This window comes from Cucumis sativus, chromosome 5 (genome assembly GCF_000004075.3).
Source record: "Cucumis sativus cultivar 9930 chromosome 5, Cucumber_9930_V3, whole genome shotgun sequence".
Classification (NCBI taxonomy): domain Eukaryota; kingdom Viridiplantae; phylum Streptophyta; class Magnoliopsida; order Cucurbitales; family Cucurbitaceae; genus Cucumis; species Cucumis sativus.
In genome coordinates, this window is record NC_026659.2 from 19,598,254 (window position 1) to 19,613,861 (window position 15,608).

At 30.7% G+C, this 15,608-nt stretch overlaps 1 long non-coding RNA gene across 1 annotated transcript; it reads right to left on the bottom strand.

Annotated features, from left to right (window-relative positions):
* Nucleotides 1–10,172: 10,172 nt before the first annotated feature.
* LOC116404050 lies at nt 10,173–10,518 on the bottom strand. The gene is made up of 2 exons (XR_004216979.1): nt 10,399–10,518; nt 10,173–10,303 (listed from the first exon to the last, which is right to left on the bottom strand). It is a non-coding gene; the product is annotated as an uncharacterized LOC116404050 (long non-coding RNA).
* Between the last annotated feature and the right edge of the window lie 5,090 nt (nt 10,519–15,608).

Sequence of the window (15,608 nt, forward strand, 5' to 3'; positions counted from 1 at the left end):
TTCTTTTTGTAGTAAAATAGTCTACAAAAGATGTTCTTTTTGTTAGATGCATTAATAACAAGTGTGGTTTGGAGATTGCAAACAGCAAGATTAAAGGATTCAAATATAGACAAGCAAAATATTGGGTTGTTAGAGAAATAATAAAGTCCAAATTCATGGGAGTTCGTCGCCTATATAAACCACATGATATAATAGAAGACGTGAGGTAAAACTATGGCATAAATACTGATAGAACTAAGTCATGCACAGCGGAAAAAGAATCGAATTTCTACCCTAATTGCCACAATTAACATGTAACCATAAACTAATCAAATTAGGGTTTTAGGAAATATTACCTTTGAAGCTTTCAAAAGGTTTGATATCTTCTTACCAATTCTAACCGAGACCACCACTAGTACTCAACTGCTATCCTCTAGACAAAGAACCGGGTTGTGGGACCCAATTTTGGTGTAGAAAGTAATGGAGATAAAATGGGATTGGAAGGTTTCTTTTTTTTTCTTTTGTTGAGATGATGAAAATGATAAAAGAGGCAAAAGTCCTTCAACATTTGAAAACACCTCTATTTATAACCTAATTACATGCAAAAATGCATGCAATTCATTTGCCAAATCTCAACACCTAATGTTCCACTAACAATTAGTGGAACTTAGTGGGCTAGGTGTCTATATCTCATATAGCCACATATCCCACTAACTTAGTCCAAGGGTAAAATGGTCATTAGATATTTCTAGTCAAAAGTCAAACTTTGACTTTTCTTAGTCAAAAGTCAATATTTTGACTTTTTACCATTTTGTCCGTCTTGACTAATTCCAACCTCCCGAGCATGAATCCGCATTCATTTTTCCAAAATTCAAATCACATTTGAATATAAGGCCGGTCAAAGTTTGACTTTTCAAAGTCAAAAGTCAACATTTTGACTTTTTACTATTTTTGACCAATTCCATCAATTCCGAGCTTCTTAGTATGAATCCGCATTCATACTTATAGTATGTAAAACATAAAGCTCTATTTCTAATTAGAAGACCGACGATTATATCACTATATATGTCGGTTTCTCCTTTCTTCTCTCAATTCGAACAATTCGACTTATTTCATCACACTGTTCTAAGTTTAATCCATATGAGCTAGCAGAGGAACCTAATGGACCTATAGATCATGGGCTCCAACGATTCAAGATTAACTAGCTAAACTCTTTTAAACCGAGTTAATCAACATTCGTTAACTAACGGGTCATTCCACTAAAGTCCCGTAGTTGCACTCCCCTCACTATAGATATATTTGTGTCCATTTGATAAAACCATAATCAGTAAGTTAATCCTTCACAGGTTGCTCGTAACCTTGGCTGGGTCAAAATACCGTTTTACCCCCAAGATTACATCTTGCTCCTTAAGTCCCACTAATCCACTATTGAACAATTGGTTTAAGGTTCAACCTATAAACTTAATCCCTCTCGGGCCAATGAGAGGGTGGGGCCCCTTGTTCAAGACTTGGATTCAGTGCTTAAGAGAACAACCTATCTACTAACCCTAAAGCGGGTAGGAGTGAATTCCATCTTGTACCCTATGTTCCCAGCTATCCACCCGATCTTACCCCTGAAATGGGAGGCTTATTGGACCAACGTTGATGAGCTGCCCTCACCTATGCAAATCTAAGGATAATCTGGTGTGAACAGGAGTTCATAGTTAACTCAGGATTAAGATTAAGTTACCTAGGTCATCAATAATCGAGATAGTAAGTTTTAAACAGTAAACGGTGTTATAACGTAAAAAAGACTAATTCATGGTTCAGTCTTATGTAAACACTTTACATAGGATGCCCCCACTTTCATGTCTCTACATGAACGATTCAGGATCACCTCGTTTGTACTACAAAGTGGGCCGCATCCATAGTTTCTCTAAATAAGGCGCCCAACCTTTATTTCATATACTATAGACTATTTAGGCTATATATACTCGAACTTGATCCACGTTTATGTTTACACATAAAGTTCAAGTTTATTTAAAAAATAGCCTTGGAACTTGATTTATTGGATTTAGGATTATAATATTTAATTTCTCAATAACAACTTTATTGAAACAGAATATGATTACAAACTACGAGTTTTAGGACAAAAAATTCCAACAACTACGAGTTATGAAAAAGCATAGCATGCCAAAGAAAATGAATATAAACGAGTGTGAAGGTCTTCTGAAGAGTCATATAATCTATTGCTTAGGTATGGTGAAACACTCAAACTTACAAATCCAGGTACAATATTTCATATGGAACTTGAAGATGAACATTTATTTAAATATATTTTTATGGTTATTGGTCCATATGTTCGACAATTCTTAAATTGCATTAAACCGATCATAATCATGGATAGAACATTTCTTTATAACAAATAGCAGGTTAGTTGATAGTTATGTTTGCTTAATGGTAACAATCAGATTTATCCTCTTGCTTTTGGAGTAGTTGATAAAGAAATTGATGTCTCAATACAGTAGTTCTTAGAAAAATTGAATGGTGCAATGGGAGAGGTGCCTAATCTAGGCTTCGTGATATATCAAAAAACATGCTTCTCTAAGGGTATTTCATTGGTTTTCCCCTCTGCATTTTGTAGTCTGTCCAACATTTGACTTAAAATTAGATTGGTAAGTATAAGAATGACATGGTAGCTACTTTGTTTTACAATGCATCAAGAACACATATCGGCATTCAACATTTCTAGAAATGTGGAGAAGTATTCTTGCATTTTCTAATGGTTTAGAAAAATATTTAAACGACATTAGAATAGCATTGTGGTCTTGTGTTCATTATTCAGAAAGAAGAAATAACATGATGACAACAAATATAGCGGAGTCCATGAATTATATTCTAAAGAACATAAAATTTTGCATATTGCTTCATACCTTAAACATGTGAGAGCTTTGATACAACGTTGGTTTTGGAAGCGTCAAGAAGGCATTAAAGTGACGTCTACATTGACCAAATGGGTAGATTAGTTCTATAAAAGAAACAAGAATGAACTTTGACAATGAAGGTTAACCTAATTGACTGCTACCAATTCTATATAAAAGAATTAGATATGGAGGAGGTTCGTAAATCTTCATATTCTAGAGTGCACTTGCTAGAAGTTTCAAGCTGAGCAACTACCATTCTCATATGTCATTGTTGTACCAAATGACTACAATATAAAATTTTATAGTTTATGTGTGAATTGTTACACTGATGAATATTTGTTGGTTGTATATTCAATGGTCATCTACCCAATTGGGAATCAGTCACATCGGAAGACAAGTGAACATTGGGTGCATATAACTGTCTTACCTCTAAAAGTAGTCAAAAGTGTTGGTCGATCGAAGAAAAAAAGGGTTTTAAGTGTCGATGAAGCTCTCAAATTGCATAGTGTGATCGATGTAAAGAAATAGGTAACAACATATTAACATGTACCAATCCACTTACATACATCGAGAAGTCGAGCATTCAAGTTGAGTCACTAAATCAGACTCCTGCAACTAGGAGGGAGTTCTTTTGCAAGTAGATTTATAGATTTATATGGTTCTTTAGCTTTTTTTTTCCTGGTCTATAGTCATTAAAAGAACTTTTTTTATTAAAAGAATGTGATTTTTGAAACTAATGTAAAAAATATGGTAGGAGCAAAACTATTAACAAAAATAGTTGTTTTTATATATATCAATAATGTAAAAATGGCAAGGCATGGGGCCCATGTGGACACTTCATTGAAGTCTTAGACGGGGTCCACGACTTCACCCAAAAACACCTATTTTTGTCAATAGTTTTGCTCCTACCATATTTTTGACATTAGTTTCAAAAATCACATTAGTTTTTTTTAAAAAATCTCATTAAAGACAAGTGTCATAAGACACATTTTTTGGATTGAAAGGATTTGAGTTTAAAGAACACGTGGTCTCTTGGATTCAAGTCTTAAAAATTGTTCTGCATTCGTCGTTTCAAATTATCAAGAGGACCAAAATCGTTCTTCTTGACAACCTGCTTACTATAGTTACAACTTCCAATATTAAAATTTATACCACAATTTAAACAAATACCTTTGCATCTCGAATCACACATCACATTCATAGTAATTTCTAGATGCAAGATGTCTGATGTTCTTTGATATATCTATCTCTGTGTCCACAACAAGTTTTTGACTTAGTATAATGGAGAATTTGAGAAAATGCATTCAATAGCATGTTCACAACACCTGCAATATAAAGTGAGTAGCATGTCATGAACTTCATGCATTGATAATAACATAAGCGGTATAGTTCAACTTTGTAAGCATAGAACCATCATGTTACCATATATGATTTTTGTCTATTTTGTTTTCTTTTTTTCCATGATGAACTACTTGAACATGCTAAACAAAGAAGTAAATTGATGTTGAGGTGTAAGAGGAGAAATTAGAAAAAGCAAATATTTCATCTCAGATGTGAGAACAACCAAAACAACTAGGCTTGTATACAATTGATAAACAAAACTATTGAAATCAATTAAGAGACAATCTAATGCAGACATTGAGTAGCTTGAGTAGGTAGTAATAGTACGGTTACTTTTTTCTAAGTTAGTTATAATAAACACTTTGAACCTTGTTCTTTTGTTTAAAAAAGATTTCTTGTGTGTCGATAATCCACATATCCTAGCAAAGAATCCAATACTATTTAACAAATATCGCATCAACTCTTGAATCAGTAATAATATGCTTCTCATCTCTTCAGTACTTATAAGCGACATAAGCAAATTCCATACTTTGACTTGACAACTTACCAAATCCAAGCATAATAGAACCCAATGATTATCATAGACATTTAATGGAGGTAAACGTAATTAACACTTGTTCAATGATCTTGAAAGTCATCTTTCGAGTCGAAGACATAATCAACCAATCGATACTCTTCCTTCCAATCAAATGGGCAATTCTTTTTAATACATTTTTTGTATTCAATCGCAACTAAAATTGGCTACGCAAGAAAAAATATATATGTATATATATTTATGTCATACCAAAAATCAAGAAAAACATTCAAATGCAAAAAATATATATCATAATAACATAAATAATAAGAAATGCTCTTACCTCATCTGCCAACCTCGGTGACACATAAACAAGTCTCTAAAAAACATCTTTTATTTTTTTCCATAAAATGTGTCACGCACCTCATTATTTGTACTCTTGTCAGTAATCCAAGCTCTAAGTCTATCTAAATTGTGTTAGTATTTTGTGCATGATATCATTAACAAATAGTTGAGACTAAGAGGTAGTGAAGGTTAATATCATAGATCGTTTAGTTAGAGTTGTGAATGAGGTTGAGAGGTAAACACTTGCACACTTCCTACGTACAGGTCGAACATATGGTTGTTGATTGAAAAATGGTTATATCTCTGTGTCGTCTGAATTCAAATAAGTAACAATTTTTTTCTAGCTTTCTCAACCTAAATCTCATCGTCAACTACGTCTATTGACTTCTCAAAACCAATTTGAACCTTCTTTTCTGACACGTCATTGACTTATTTAACTCAATATGAACCTCACTGTTGAATGCATTCATTTATAGCTCATCACCCATCTTCACTTCATTATTTGAGTCATCCTCCTTCGACATTCTCAACCAGGGGTACCAACTGTGTCAACCTCTTGGTTCTCAGCATCAACTTATTCATTTTGCATTATATGATCTACCATGCCTTCAAACCCCGTGCAGACTCCTTCATTAACATGTATTAGTAAGAATAATGATAGAAACTAAACCATCAAAATTAGCGAGAACATGGAACTACGTAAGAGTAATTACCAAGTATTAGACAACTAAACTCGATACAAAGATCAAAAGAATATTAATAGTTTTTAAAAGTAAGACTTTGATTCGTAACATTTTTCTATGCTCAATGTGTTTGAAAATTGTGGACACCATGCCTTCAATTTTGCAATATATGATTTTAGACATGTAAGTTGATTTTCAACAACTATTACTCAATCCTCAAAATTCCTAATAGCCTCTTTCAACTTAGAGTTTGACTTACATTTCCTTTTTTTTTTTTAAGTCACCTATTTCATTTCTAATTTCTCCTACTCTTTTTTAACCACCATTCTTCATATCAACAATGTTAAATGAGTTGGATTCGTCAAAAAGTTTGTCTGAATTAATTCGCAATTGTTCCTCTTTAGGTATCATCTCAATGACCCCTTAATTATTAATTTATAAAAGAAAAAGCAAGTGTATTTAGGACAAACAAAAAGGTACAAAGTCAAGCTATCCTCAAGTTAGTTACTAATGTTTGCTGCTTACCATTGGTGAGTCAAACACCTAGCTTTATATAGTATGTGACTTCAGTAATTGTTGGCACACTCATCTCAACCTACGTGGTATGACATGATCGTTTACTTTCGCTACACCACATCCAATGATAGTTGGTATAAACTTATATATCCAAACTTATTTCACATTTGACAAACAAAACAAAATGGTGTAGTTTAACAAATGCCCCAAAATATATATGCATAAATTAGAAGTAGAAAGTAGTATACTTGTAATGCATACGAAAATCTCGTTATAATATATCTCATCTCAGTAAACTTCCTTCTTTTTCTTAGCATGTTGCATGTCCAAGGCTCTTTTTAAGCCACTAAGTGTGCGTCCGAACACAATCCCACCTAAATCACAATATCAAATTTGTCTCAATCATCATCAATTTTTTAAAAAAAGTTTGCTCCACTCTAGTTTTTCTATCTTTTTCGAATAAAGATAGCTCTGTAAAATATACCAAAGCTGATTTTTTTAGTTCGAGATTGAAAATTTTGAATCAACCCAATCCAACATGAATTAATAATAATAATAATAATAATAATATAATTATGATACTAATAATAATAACAAAAATTTGGACCCACCTAACATTCATTTTTCTAATTTTTTTTAACTCACATTTTTTCTTAATCACCTAATTTTGGATGAAGAACAGGGGTAAAAGAAAATGTAGCTTCCTTTTATGTGTTTTTCAATAGAAGAATAAGAAAAAGATTATTTAGAACAAAAATCATTTTTTAAAATGGCTAAAAATTCAAAATTTTAGTTTTTAAAAAAAATTTAAAATCATACTTACACCTCAAAATGACATAAATTCTTTAACAACCAAAACTAATTTCAAAATATTGTCACATTTAGTATTAATTCTCCTTACAGTAACTAATTGATTTAATTACTTTAACCAAATTACCCACGAAAATTGGGCCATAAATAAATAATATTTTTGTTATGAAAAATATGTCTAATCACAAAATTAAAAAATTAGTCCAACAATAATATAGCAATTTACATTAATATTAAAAATGGTCAAAGAAAATTAGCTATCTATAAAAATTATTAAAAAAAAATAATGTTAAAATAGGGAATATTATTTTATCAAATATATGTATGTATATATTATCAATACATATATGTATATTTGTATGCATATTATATGTATATGTTTATATATTATATATATCTTATACATATCTATTATTTTGTGTTGAAATTTATATCATAAAATATGTATTTGATAATTTAAAATTATATTGTATTCTAAAAAATGATTATTGATATTAAATCAAACCTCATAGTATTTACATCACATGTAGACGCTATGCCCTCAAAGAGTGAGTGAAATGTGAAGTGTTAATCAAATTAAAAGTTTTAATATGCATTTTACATGTTTGTTATTTTCAAAAAGAAAACACCAGTGGTAGTGTTTGATTTATGTTTTTAATGAGATTACATAAATTGAATCAACTTTGTTGAATTATTCTATTTAATTTTAGAGCATGTTAATTTCTAAATTATTTAAAATTACTAGAGTAAAATAGCTTATATATTTTCGTGTAAGTTTAATTTGTAGCATGTCTCATTTTCTATCATATAAGTATGTATATTATATACATATACATACGTATGTATGTAACGATATATAATGTTGCTTGCATCTAAGTTTTTAACCCAAAATAATTAAGAATATAACAAAAGAATTAATAAATTATACAAATAGCAAAATTAAAAGAAAAAATTACTCTTACAATTTTAAAATAACTCATTCAACACTTAATCTTTTCCGTTTTACATTTAATTTGGTTTTTTTTATCTTCATTTAGATGTATCTACACCATTTATGATTTCTTAATTTAATCGTTTACGATCTTTTTCATTTTTGTCATAGTAAATGTAAGATATTTATCACTCCTAAACTTTACTTTTTAAAGGTCATTTGGGATGAAGAAAGGAAAGGTATAAAAAATGTTCGAGTTCTTTCCTTATTTGGTCCACGGATTACGGGAAGGAAAGTAATTATTCTTAATCCTTTTATTCATTCTCTTTCTCAATTTATTCTCCCATTTTTCTTACTTAATTCTTTCATTTCCCAACGTAATCCTTCTATTTCTTCTTCTCTTTCTTGTTCTATTAATTAATTTTTCTCTATTCCAAACATATTAAGCGTCTCTCTCTTCTCATTCCTCATTTATTTCTTTTTCTCTCCAAATTAATCCCCTTATTTCTACTTATTCTCAAATAAATTAATTATCTTTTTTTTTTCTTTACTTTCGCAAACAAATCATTAATTTCTTTTGTTGATGTGTAATTTTTTTCTCATCTTGCATTTAAATTGATTTTTTTGTTTTTTTTTTCATTTAAATAAATGTTCGTATTGAGTGTTTTGGTATATCAGCACTATCTTTTTATCTCTTATAAATTGTTAGAGTTAGCTTGTTGAGTTGACATGTTATATTCTCGTTTCATATTAAGTTGTAACCCTATTAAAATATATTTAATATTTTCTGTGAAATGTGTATAAAGAAAAAAGCTATGAGCAATAGATTGGGATAAACGATAAACTATTCTTTGTATTATTAATTTATATGAGCGATATTGTTCTATCACTGATAAACTATTATTAGATCTTAAGTATGATTGAAATGTCTATCAGTACTAGGATATGGACAATTTTTACAATTATTTAATTGTTACACTTGTAACGACCCAACTTTTTTAAGTAAGTCGAAGTCATTAATTTCAAATAAAGACCTGAGTTTACACAAAATCTCAATCTCAAATAATTTCAAAGTCTCAAAGAAAACAAAAATTTATATTTGGGCCCTATTTAAAATAGCCAACACTTTCAAGAAATGTTTACTAATTCGTGAATACAGTTCAACTATAAAATTTTCTAAACAATCTCAAGTAAGAAAACAAAACACGAGAAACAAAACATTAAGCGGAAGCAAATTAAAATAACCCCTATGGCAATCACGTTTCCTTCCTGCCCCTCGTCGGTTTGCCACCTTTATTACCTTTGCCTGAAAATTAAACATAAGAAAGGTGAGTATAAAAATACCAAGTAAGAGACCCTCTACTGGTCCCGTCAGGGGAAAATAAATTGTTAAGATTCTATTGGGACACCCTGTACAGTCGCAGTCTTGTGATCTCGTAGGATGCACATTTCAGTCTAACGCCCCGAGGGACGTACATTTCAGTCTAGTGTTCTGCAGAAACACATATCAGTCTAATGCTCCCGAAGGTGCAGAATAATTGGTGATCCCGTGGGACACCTACAAGGCACACATCCCAATAAAAGCTAACAATTTTTCCCCTCAGTCCATTCTAAACATCTTAACAGTCACTCACAGATCAATTAAACATTCTCATCACGTAAACTCCTTATTTAACCTCAAACAGTCGTCTTACTCTAATTTAGCCCAAGGTCAGTAAAAAAAACATATCATTACATCAGTTAACAAGTTAAACAATCATAACCTCCTCCTCAGTCACCAAGGGCACAACCATGACGTTTCTTCCGTTCACAAGCACACAACATAACAGTAGATTATACATTCAGTCTAGACAACAATCAATCTACTAATCAAATCCACACTTTATATAAGCAACATCTACGAGATTCAGTCGTTTCCACATCCTTATCTTTGTACATATACATAACCAGACAGTCACAACATATACTCAACCATAGTCCACATCAATCCATGCACATATATATATATTAATTTCTCCCAGTCAAACACAGCAAACATACATCATAACTGTCGTCCCTACTCACTTCACATATAATGTTTCGATCCGTACAGTCAATACATCTTAATTAGTCAATATATCTTAATTTTGTTGTTGAGTCCAGTAGAAAATCCCTTACCTCAAGGTTGCTCAATTTCTTAAACAAACTATATCCCACGAAAGATACGAAGTATTGGCGAGCCAAACTCCAAAATTCACAATTTCGGTTATGAACACGAGGGACCCAATGTCACTTCCAACACCTTCAAGAACAGTATTAACCAAACGTTTCATTTGATATTTTATCTTAACAATCCATCAAACAGAAACTATCAATTTTACTTATCAGAGAACTCACAACAAAAACGGCGGCAGCGACGATCGAACCTAACAACGAAGATCGTACAAACAGATTAGAGTGTACGTCGGTTGTGAATTGCGGCTGGAAGAAGAGGAAACGCGCGGCTGGAAGAAAACGGGAGGAAGAAGGAAGGAAAAAAAATTATTTTTCTTTTCTTTTATTTAAATTAAATAATAAAACTAAAATAAATAAATAAATATATATATATATATATATATATATATATATATATATATATATATAATTATATTATCACATTTTCAAATCTTCTTTCTCCCCCTTCAACATATTTTCTTCAAAAAATAAATCTTGTACAAATCGAAAAATTTTCTTAAGATAAATTACCTTCGAGTTTTGAGCGTTACAACACTGCTATTAATATTTACCAAATATTGAAGATAATGAAGAAATTAAACAAAATGATGACAATAAATGTGAAAGTAATGTGAAAAATAGTGCATGACACATAATAAACTAAAAGTATTATAAAAATCACATTTGTTGTTTTGCAATATCTGCATATGTATAAATTCTAATTCAATATCATTTTTCAATTTTAATAAAACTCAAAAGTAATAAAGAATATTGAAAATATTAAGTTAAAGATACATAAACCAAGAAAAATAATGCTTCAAAATAAACAAGACATTCTCATAGTTTGACTTGCAAATTTCTCAATATTTAAATTTAAGGATATTTGTGATACAGTTCACATTAGCATTGTCGTACATTAGATTAAACATTATGAATTATGTTTATTTATGTTCTTAAATCGTTTTGACTAATTATTCGATGTTAAAATTTAACAACGATAGACTCAACAGTGACATTATTCTTTTATATGTAGTTTATTTACTATATTAATAGAGAAAAATGTTAAATTATCAGTTGAATAATTGCAGATTATTTATTACTGTGTTCGGATTGAAATGTTAACATATCACATGAATCACAAGTTTGACAAATTAGAATCAATCAGTGTATCCTTGTAACGACCCAACTTTTCTGGGTAAGTCGAGGTCGTTAATTTTTGACAAAAGACTTTGGTTGATACAAATTGAAACATAAGTCAATTTAAAAACAAAACATGTCAGGCCTGATTTTCAAATATTCAAGAAAACTTAACAATAACACTATTTACAAATAAAAGTTTGTAAACTAAGTTTTAGTACATCTTAAACCTTAAAAGAAATCATAAGCAGAAGCAAAATAACACATTCCCTATGGCAATCACGCTTCCTTCCTGCCCCTCGCCGGTTTGCCACCTTTATTTCCTTTGCCTGAAAATTAAACATAAGAAGGGTGAGTATAACAATACTCAGTAAGAGACCCTCTACTGGTCTCTTCAGGGGAAAATAAATTGTTAAAGTTCTATTGGGACACCCTGTACAGTCGCAGTCTTGTGATCCCGTAGGATACACATTTCAGTCTAACGCCCCGAGGGACGTACATATCAGTCTGACGCCCCGAGGGACGTACATATCAGTCTAACGCCCCGAGGGACGTACATATCAGTCAAGTGTTCTGCAGAAACACATATCAGTCAAATGCTCCCGAAGGTGCAAAATAAATTGGTGATCCCGTGGGACACCTACAAGGTAAACATCCCAATACAACCTAACAATTTATCCCCTCATTCCATTCAACCCATCTTTCAGTTACTTCAAATCACAAAGTCCTTTCTTTCAACATCCTAACAGTCAACTTATTTTACTACAATCATATGTCTGTCAATAAAATGCTAATACATCAGTCAATCCACTATACAGTCAAGTCAATACACCCCTCAGTTTACCAGCACAAACCACAGTTCAGTATAATCCACATCCAACCGAAACAAATTCACTAGTTCACATCCAATCTTTATACAGCACAATCTAATAATATCATCATGTACACATAAGCATAATTTCAGTCATTCACATGTATACTTTCGGCAATCCACATCAATTTATATATATATGTTTCCAGTCAAATACAACATACACTAAACATTTAGTCTGCAATCAAACATGTACATCTTAATCATCATCCATACAGTCCAACACAACTCAAAAACTTTAGGTGAGTCCAGTAGAAAGTCCCTTACCTCGAGTTTACGTAAAGTTCTTCAATCGTACTAAATCCAATAAATTAAATTCCAAGTAGAATGAGGCAACAATTCCAATGAAGTTCACTTCGAAACTTAAATATCCAAGCACACCTCTCCAATATCACCTTAAAATCAAGCAATACCCAAATCAATTAATCAATTTCAAAACTTACGCTAGCCAAGAACAATACTACTAAATCCACAATTCCTCCTTACCAATGAAATCACAACATAGCTTTGACGATTGACGACAGAACAGAATCAGCGACAATCGAATGAAACTGATGCGTGCAAAACAGATATGCACTACAATAAAGATGGACGTCGGACCCGCGACTGGAAAACGAGGAGTTGCACAATAGATGAGGACTTCACAATGCACAACTGTTGGATGCTACACGGCTCGTATCTGAACGATAAGCGTCGGCAAAACAATTGGGACGGGGCTACCGGTGGGGACCCGGCGTTGCAGATCTGGACAACGGCGCGGAGAGACACGGCGGTTACAGGTTCACGCGGCGGCCTTGGCTTCGACGGAGACAGAGACAATTGGGACGGGGCACGGCGGCGCCAGAAAAATGAAGGAGAAGGGAGAGAGAAGATGGTCGGCGGCGGTTGCTGCGAACGGGAAGGAGAATGGATAAGGCGGCGGTTGCTGCAAACGGGAAGGAGAACGCACGGGGAGGAAGGAGAAGAGAGAAAAGAAAAGAAAAAGAAAAGAAAAGAAAAGAAAAAAAAAGGTATATATATATGAAGAGAGAAAAGAAAAGAAAAAGAAAAGAAAAGAAAAAAAAAAGGTATATATATATATATATTTTTACCTTTGGGACTTTACAATCCTATTGGGCAAATGTAATAATAATTGAATGCACAGAGAAAATCAAGGAAAAAATTGAGAAGTTTGAGGCAAAAAATATAGTGAGAATCAAATAAACAATTGTGAGAAAGTGAAGTGATATTAGAGAATAAAAATGATTGTGGTGAAGATGTAAAAACGGTTGCAATATACAAGTTGTCTTCGAAATTTCAATGTAAAATGAAAACGTTTATGAAATATATAAAAAATTGTTATAATTATAAATTATCATATATCTAACAATGCTTTAAAAACTTCTTAATATTTTATCTAAAAATTGTTATCTGATATAGTTTGATAAATTCTTAAACATATATGAATAGAGATATAAAAATATATACTAATGTATATACTATATATAACATATATGCGCATTATATACTCTTTATTGAAATATATACAGTCTATTTTATCTAAGATATATATGATCTATATATATTCGATTAAATATATACAGTCTCATCCAAATAGAGTTGTATTGAAAAAAACTTTATAAATATTCATATAACAATATTTACAAGTTATTACTCTTTCCTATCAATATTTATGAATATTGAATTAGTAGTGTTTTCTCCCTCTCAACTTATCTTCATTCCTTGTCTACTTCTCTTTAATTTCTTCTCAACACTCACTTCATCTTCTCCTTAACTCGTTTAATCTTTTTCAATTTTCAAACAAAATCATCTAATTTTAAAATATTGTCACATTTAGTATTAATTCTCCTTACAGTAACTAATTGATTTAATTACTTTAACCAAATTACCCACGAAAATTGGGCCATAAATAAATAATATTTTTGTTATGAAAAATATGTCTAATCACAAAATTAAAAAAATTAGTTCAACAATAATATAGCAATTTACATTAATATTAAAAATGGTAAAAGAAAATTAGCTATCTATAAAAATTATTACAAAAAAATAATGTTAAAATAGGGAATATTATTTTATCAAATATATGTATGTATATATTATCAATACATATATGTATATTTGTATGCATATTATATGTATATGTTTATATATTATATATATCTTATATATATCTATATATATATATCTATTATTTTGTGTTGAAATTTATATGATAAAATATGTATTTGATAATTTAAAATTATATTGTATTCTAAAAAATGATTATTGATATTGAATCAAACCTCGTAGTATTTACATCACATGTAGACGCTATGCCCTCAAAGAGTGAGTGAAATGTGAAGTGTTAATCAAATTAAAAGTTTTAATATGCATTTTACATGTTTGTTATTTTCAAAAAGAAAACACCAGTGGTAGTGTTTGATTTATGTTTTTAATGAGATTACATAAATTGAATCAACTTTGTTGAATTATTCTATTTAATTTTTAGAGCATGTTAATTTGTAAATTATTTAAAATTACTAGAGTAAAATAGCTTATATATTTTCGTGTAAGTTTAATTTGTAGCATGTCTCATTTTCTATCATATAAGTATGTATATTATATACATATACATACGTATGTATGTAACGATATATAATGTTGCTTGCATCTAAGTTTTTAACCAAAAATAATTAAGAATATAACAAAAGAATTAATAAATTATACAAATAGCAAAATTAAAAGAAAAAATTACTCTTACAATTTTAAAATAATTCATTCAACACTTAATCTTTTCCGCTTTACATTTAATTTGGTTTTTTTTATCTTCATTTAGATGTATCTACACCATTTATGATTTCTTAATGTAATCGTTTACGATCTTTTTCATTTTTGTCATAGTAAATGTAAGATATTTATCACTCCTAAACTTTACTTTTTAAAGGTCATTTGGGATGAAGAAAGGAAAGGTATAAAAAATGTTCGAGTTCTTTCCTTATTTGGTCCACGGATTACGGGAAGGAAAGTAATTATTCTTAATCCTTTTATTCATTCTCTTTCTCAATCTCAAATAATTTCAAAGTCTCAAAGAAAACAAAAATTTATATTTGGGCCCTATTTAAAATAGCCAACACTTTCAAGAAATGTTTACTAATTCGTGAATACAGTTCAACTATAAAATTTTCTAAACAATCTCAAGTACGAAAACAAAACACGAGAAACAAAACATTAAGCGGAAGCAAATTAAAATAACCCTATGGCAATCACGTTTCCTTCCTGCCCCTCGTCGGTTTGCCACCTTTATTACCTTTGCCTGAAAATTAAACATAAGAAGGGTGAGTATAAAAATACCCAGTAAGAGACCCTCTACTGGTCCCGTCAGGAGAAAATAAATTGTTAAGATTCT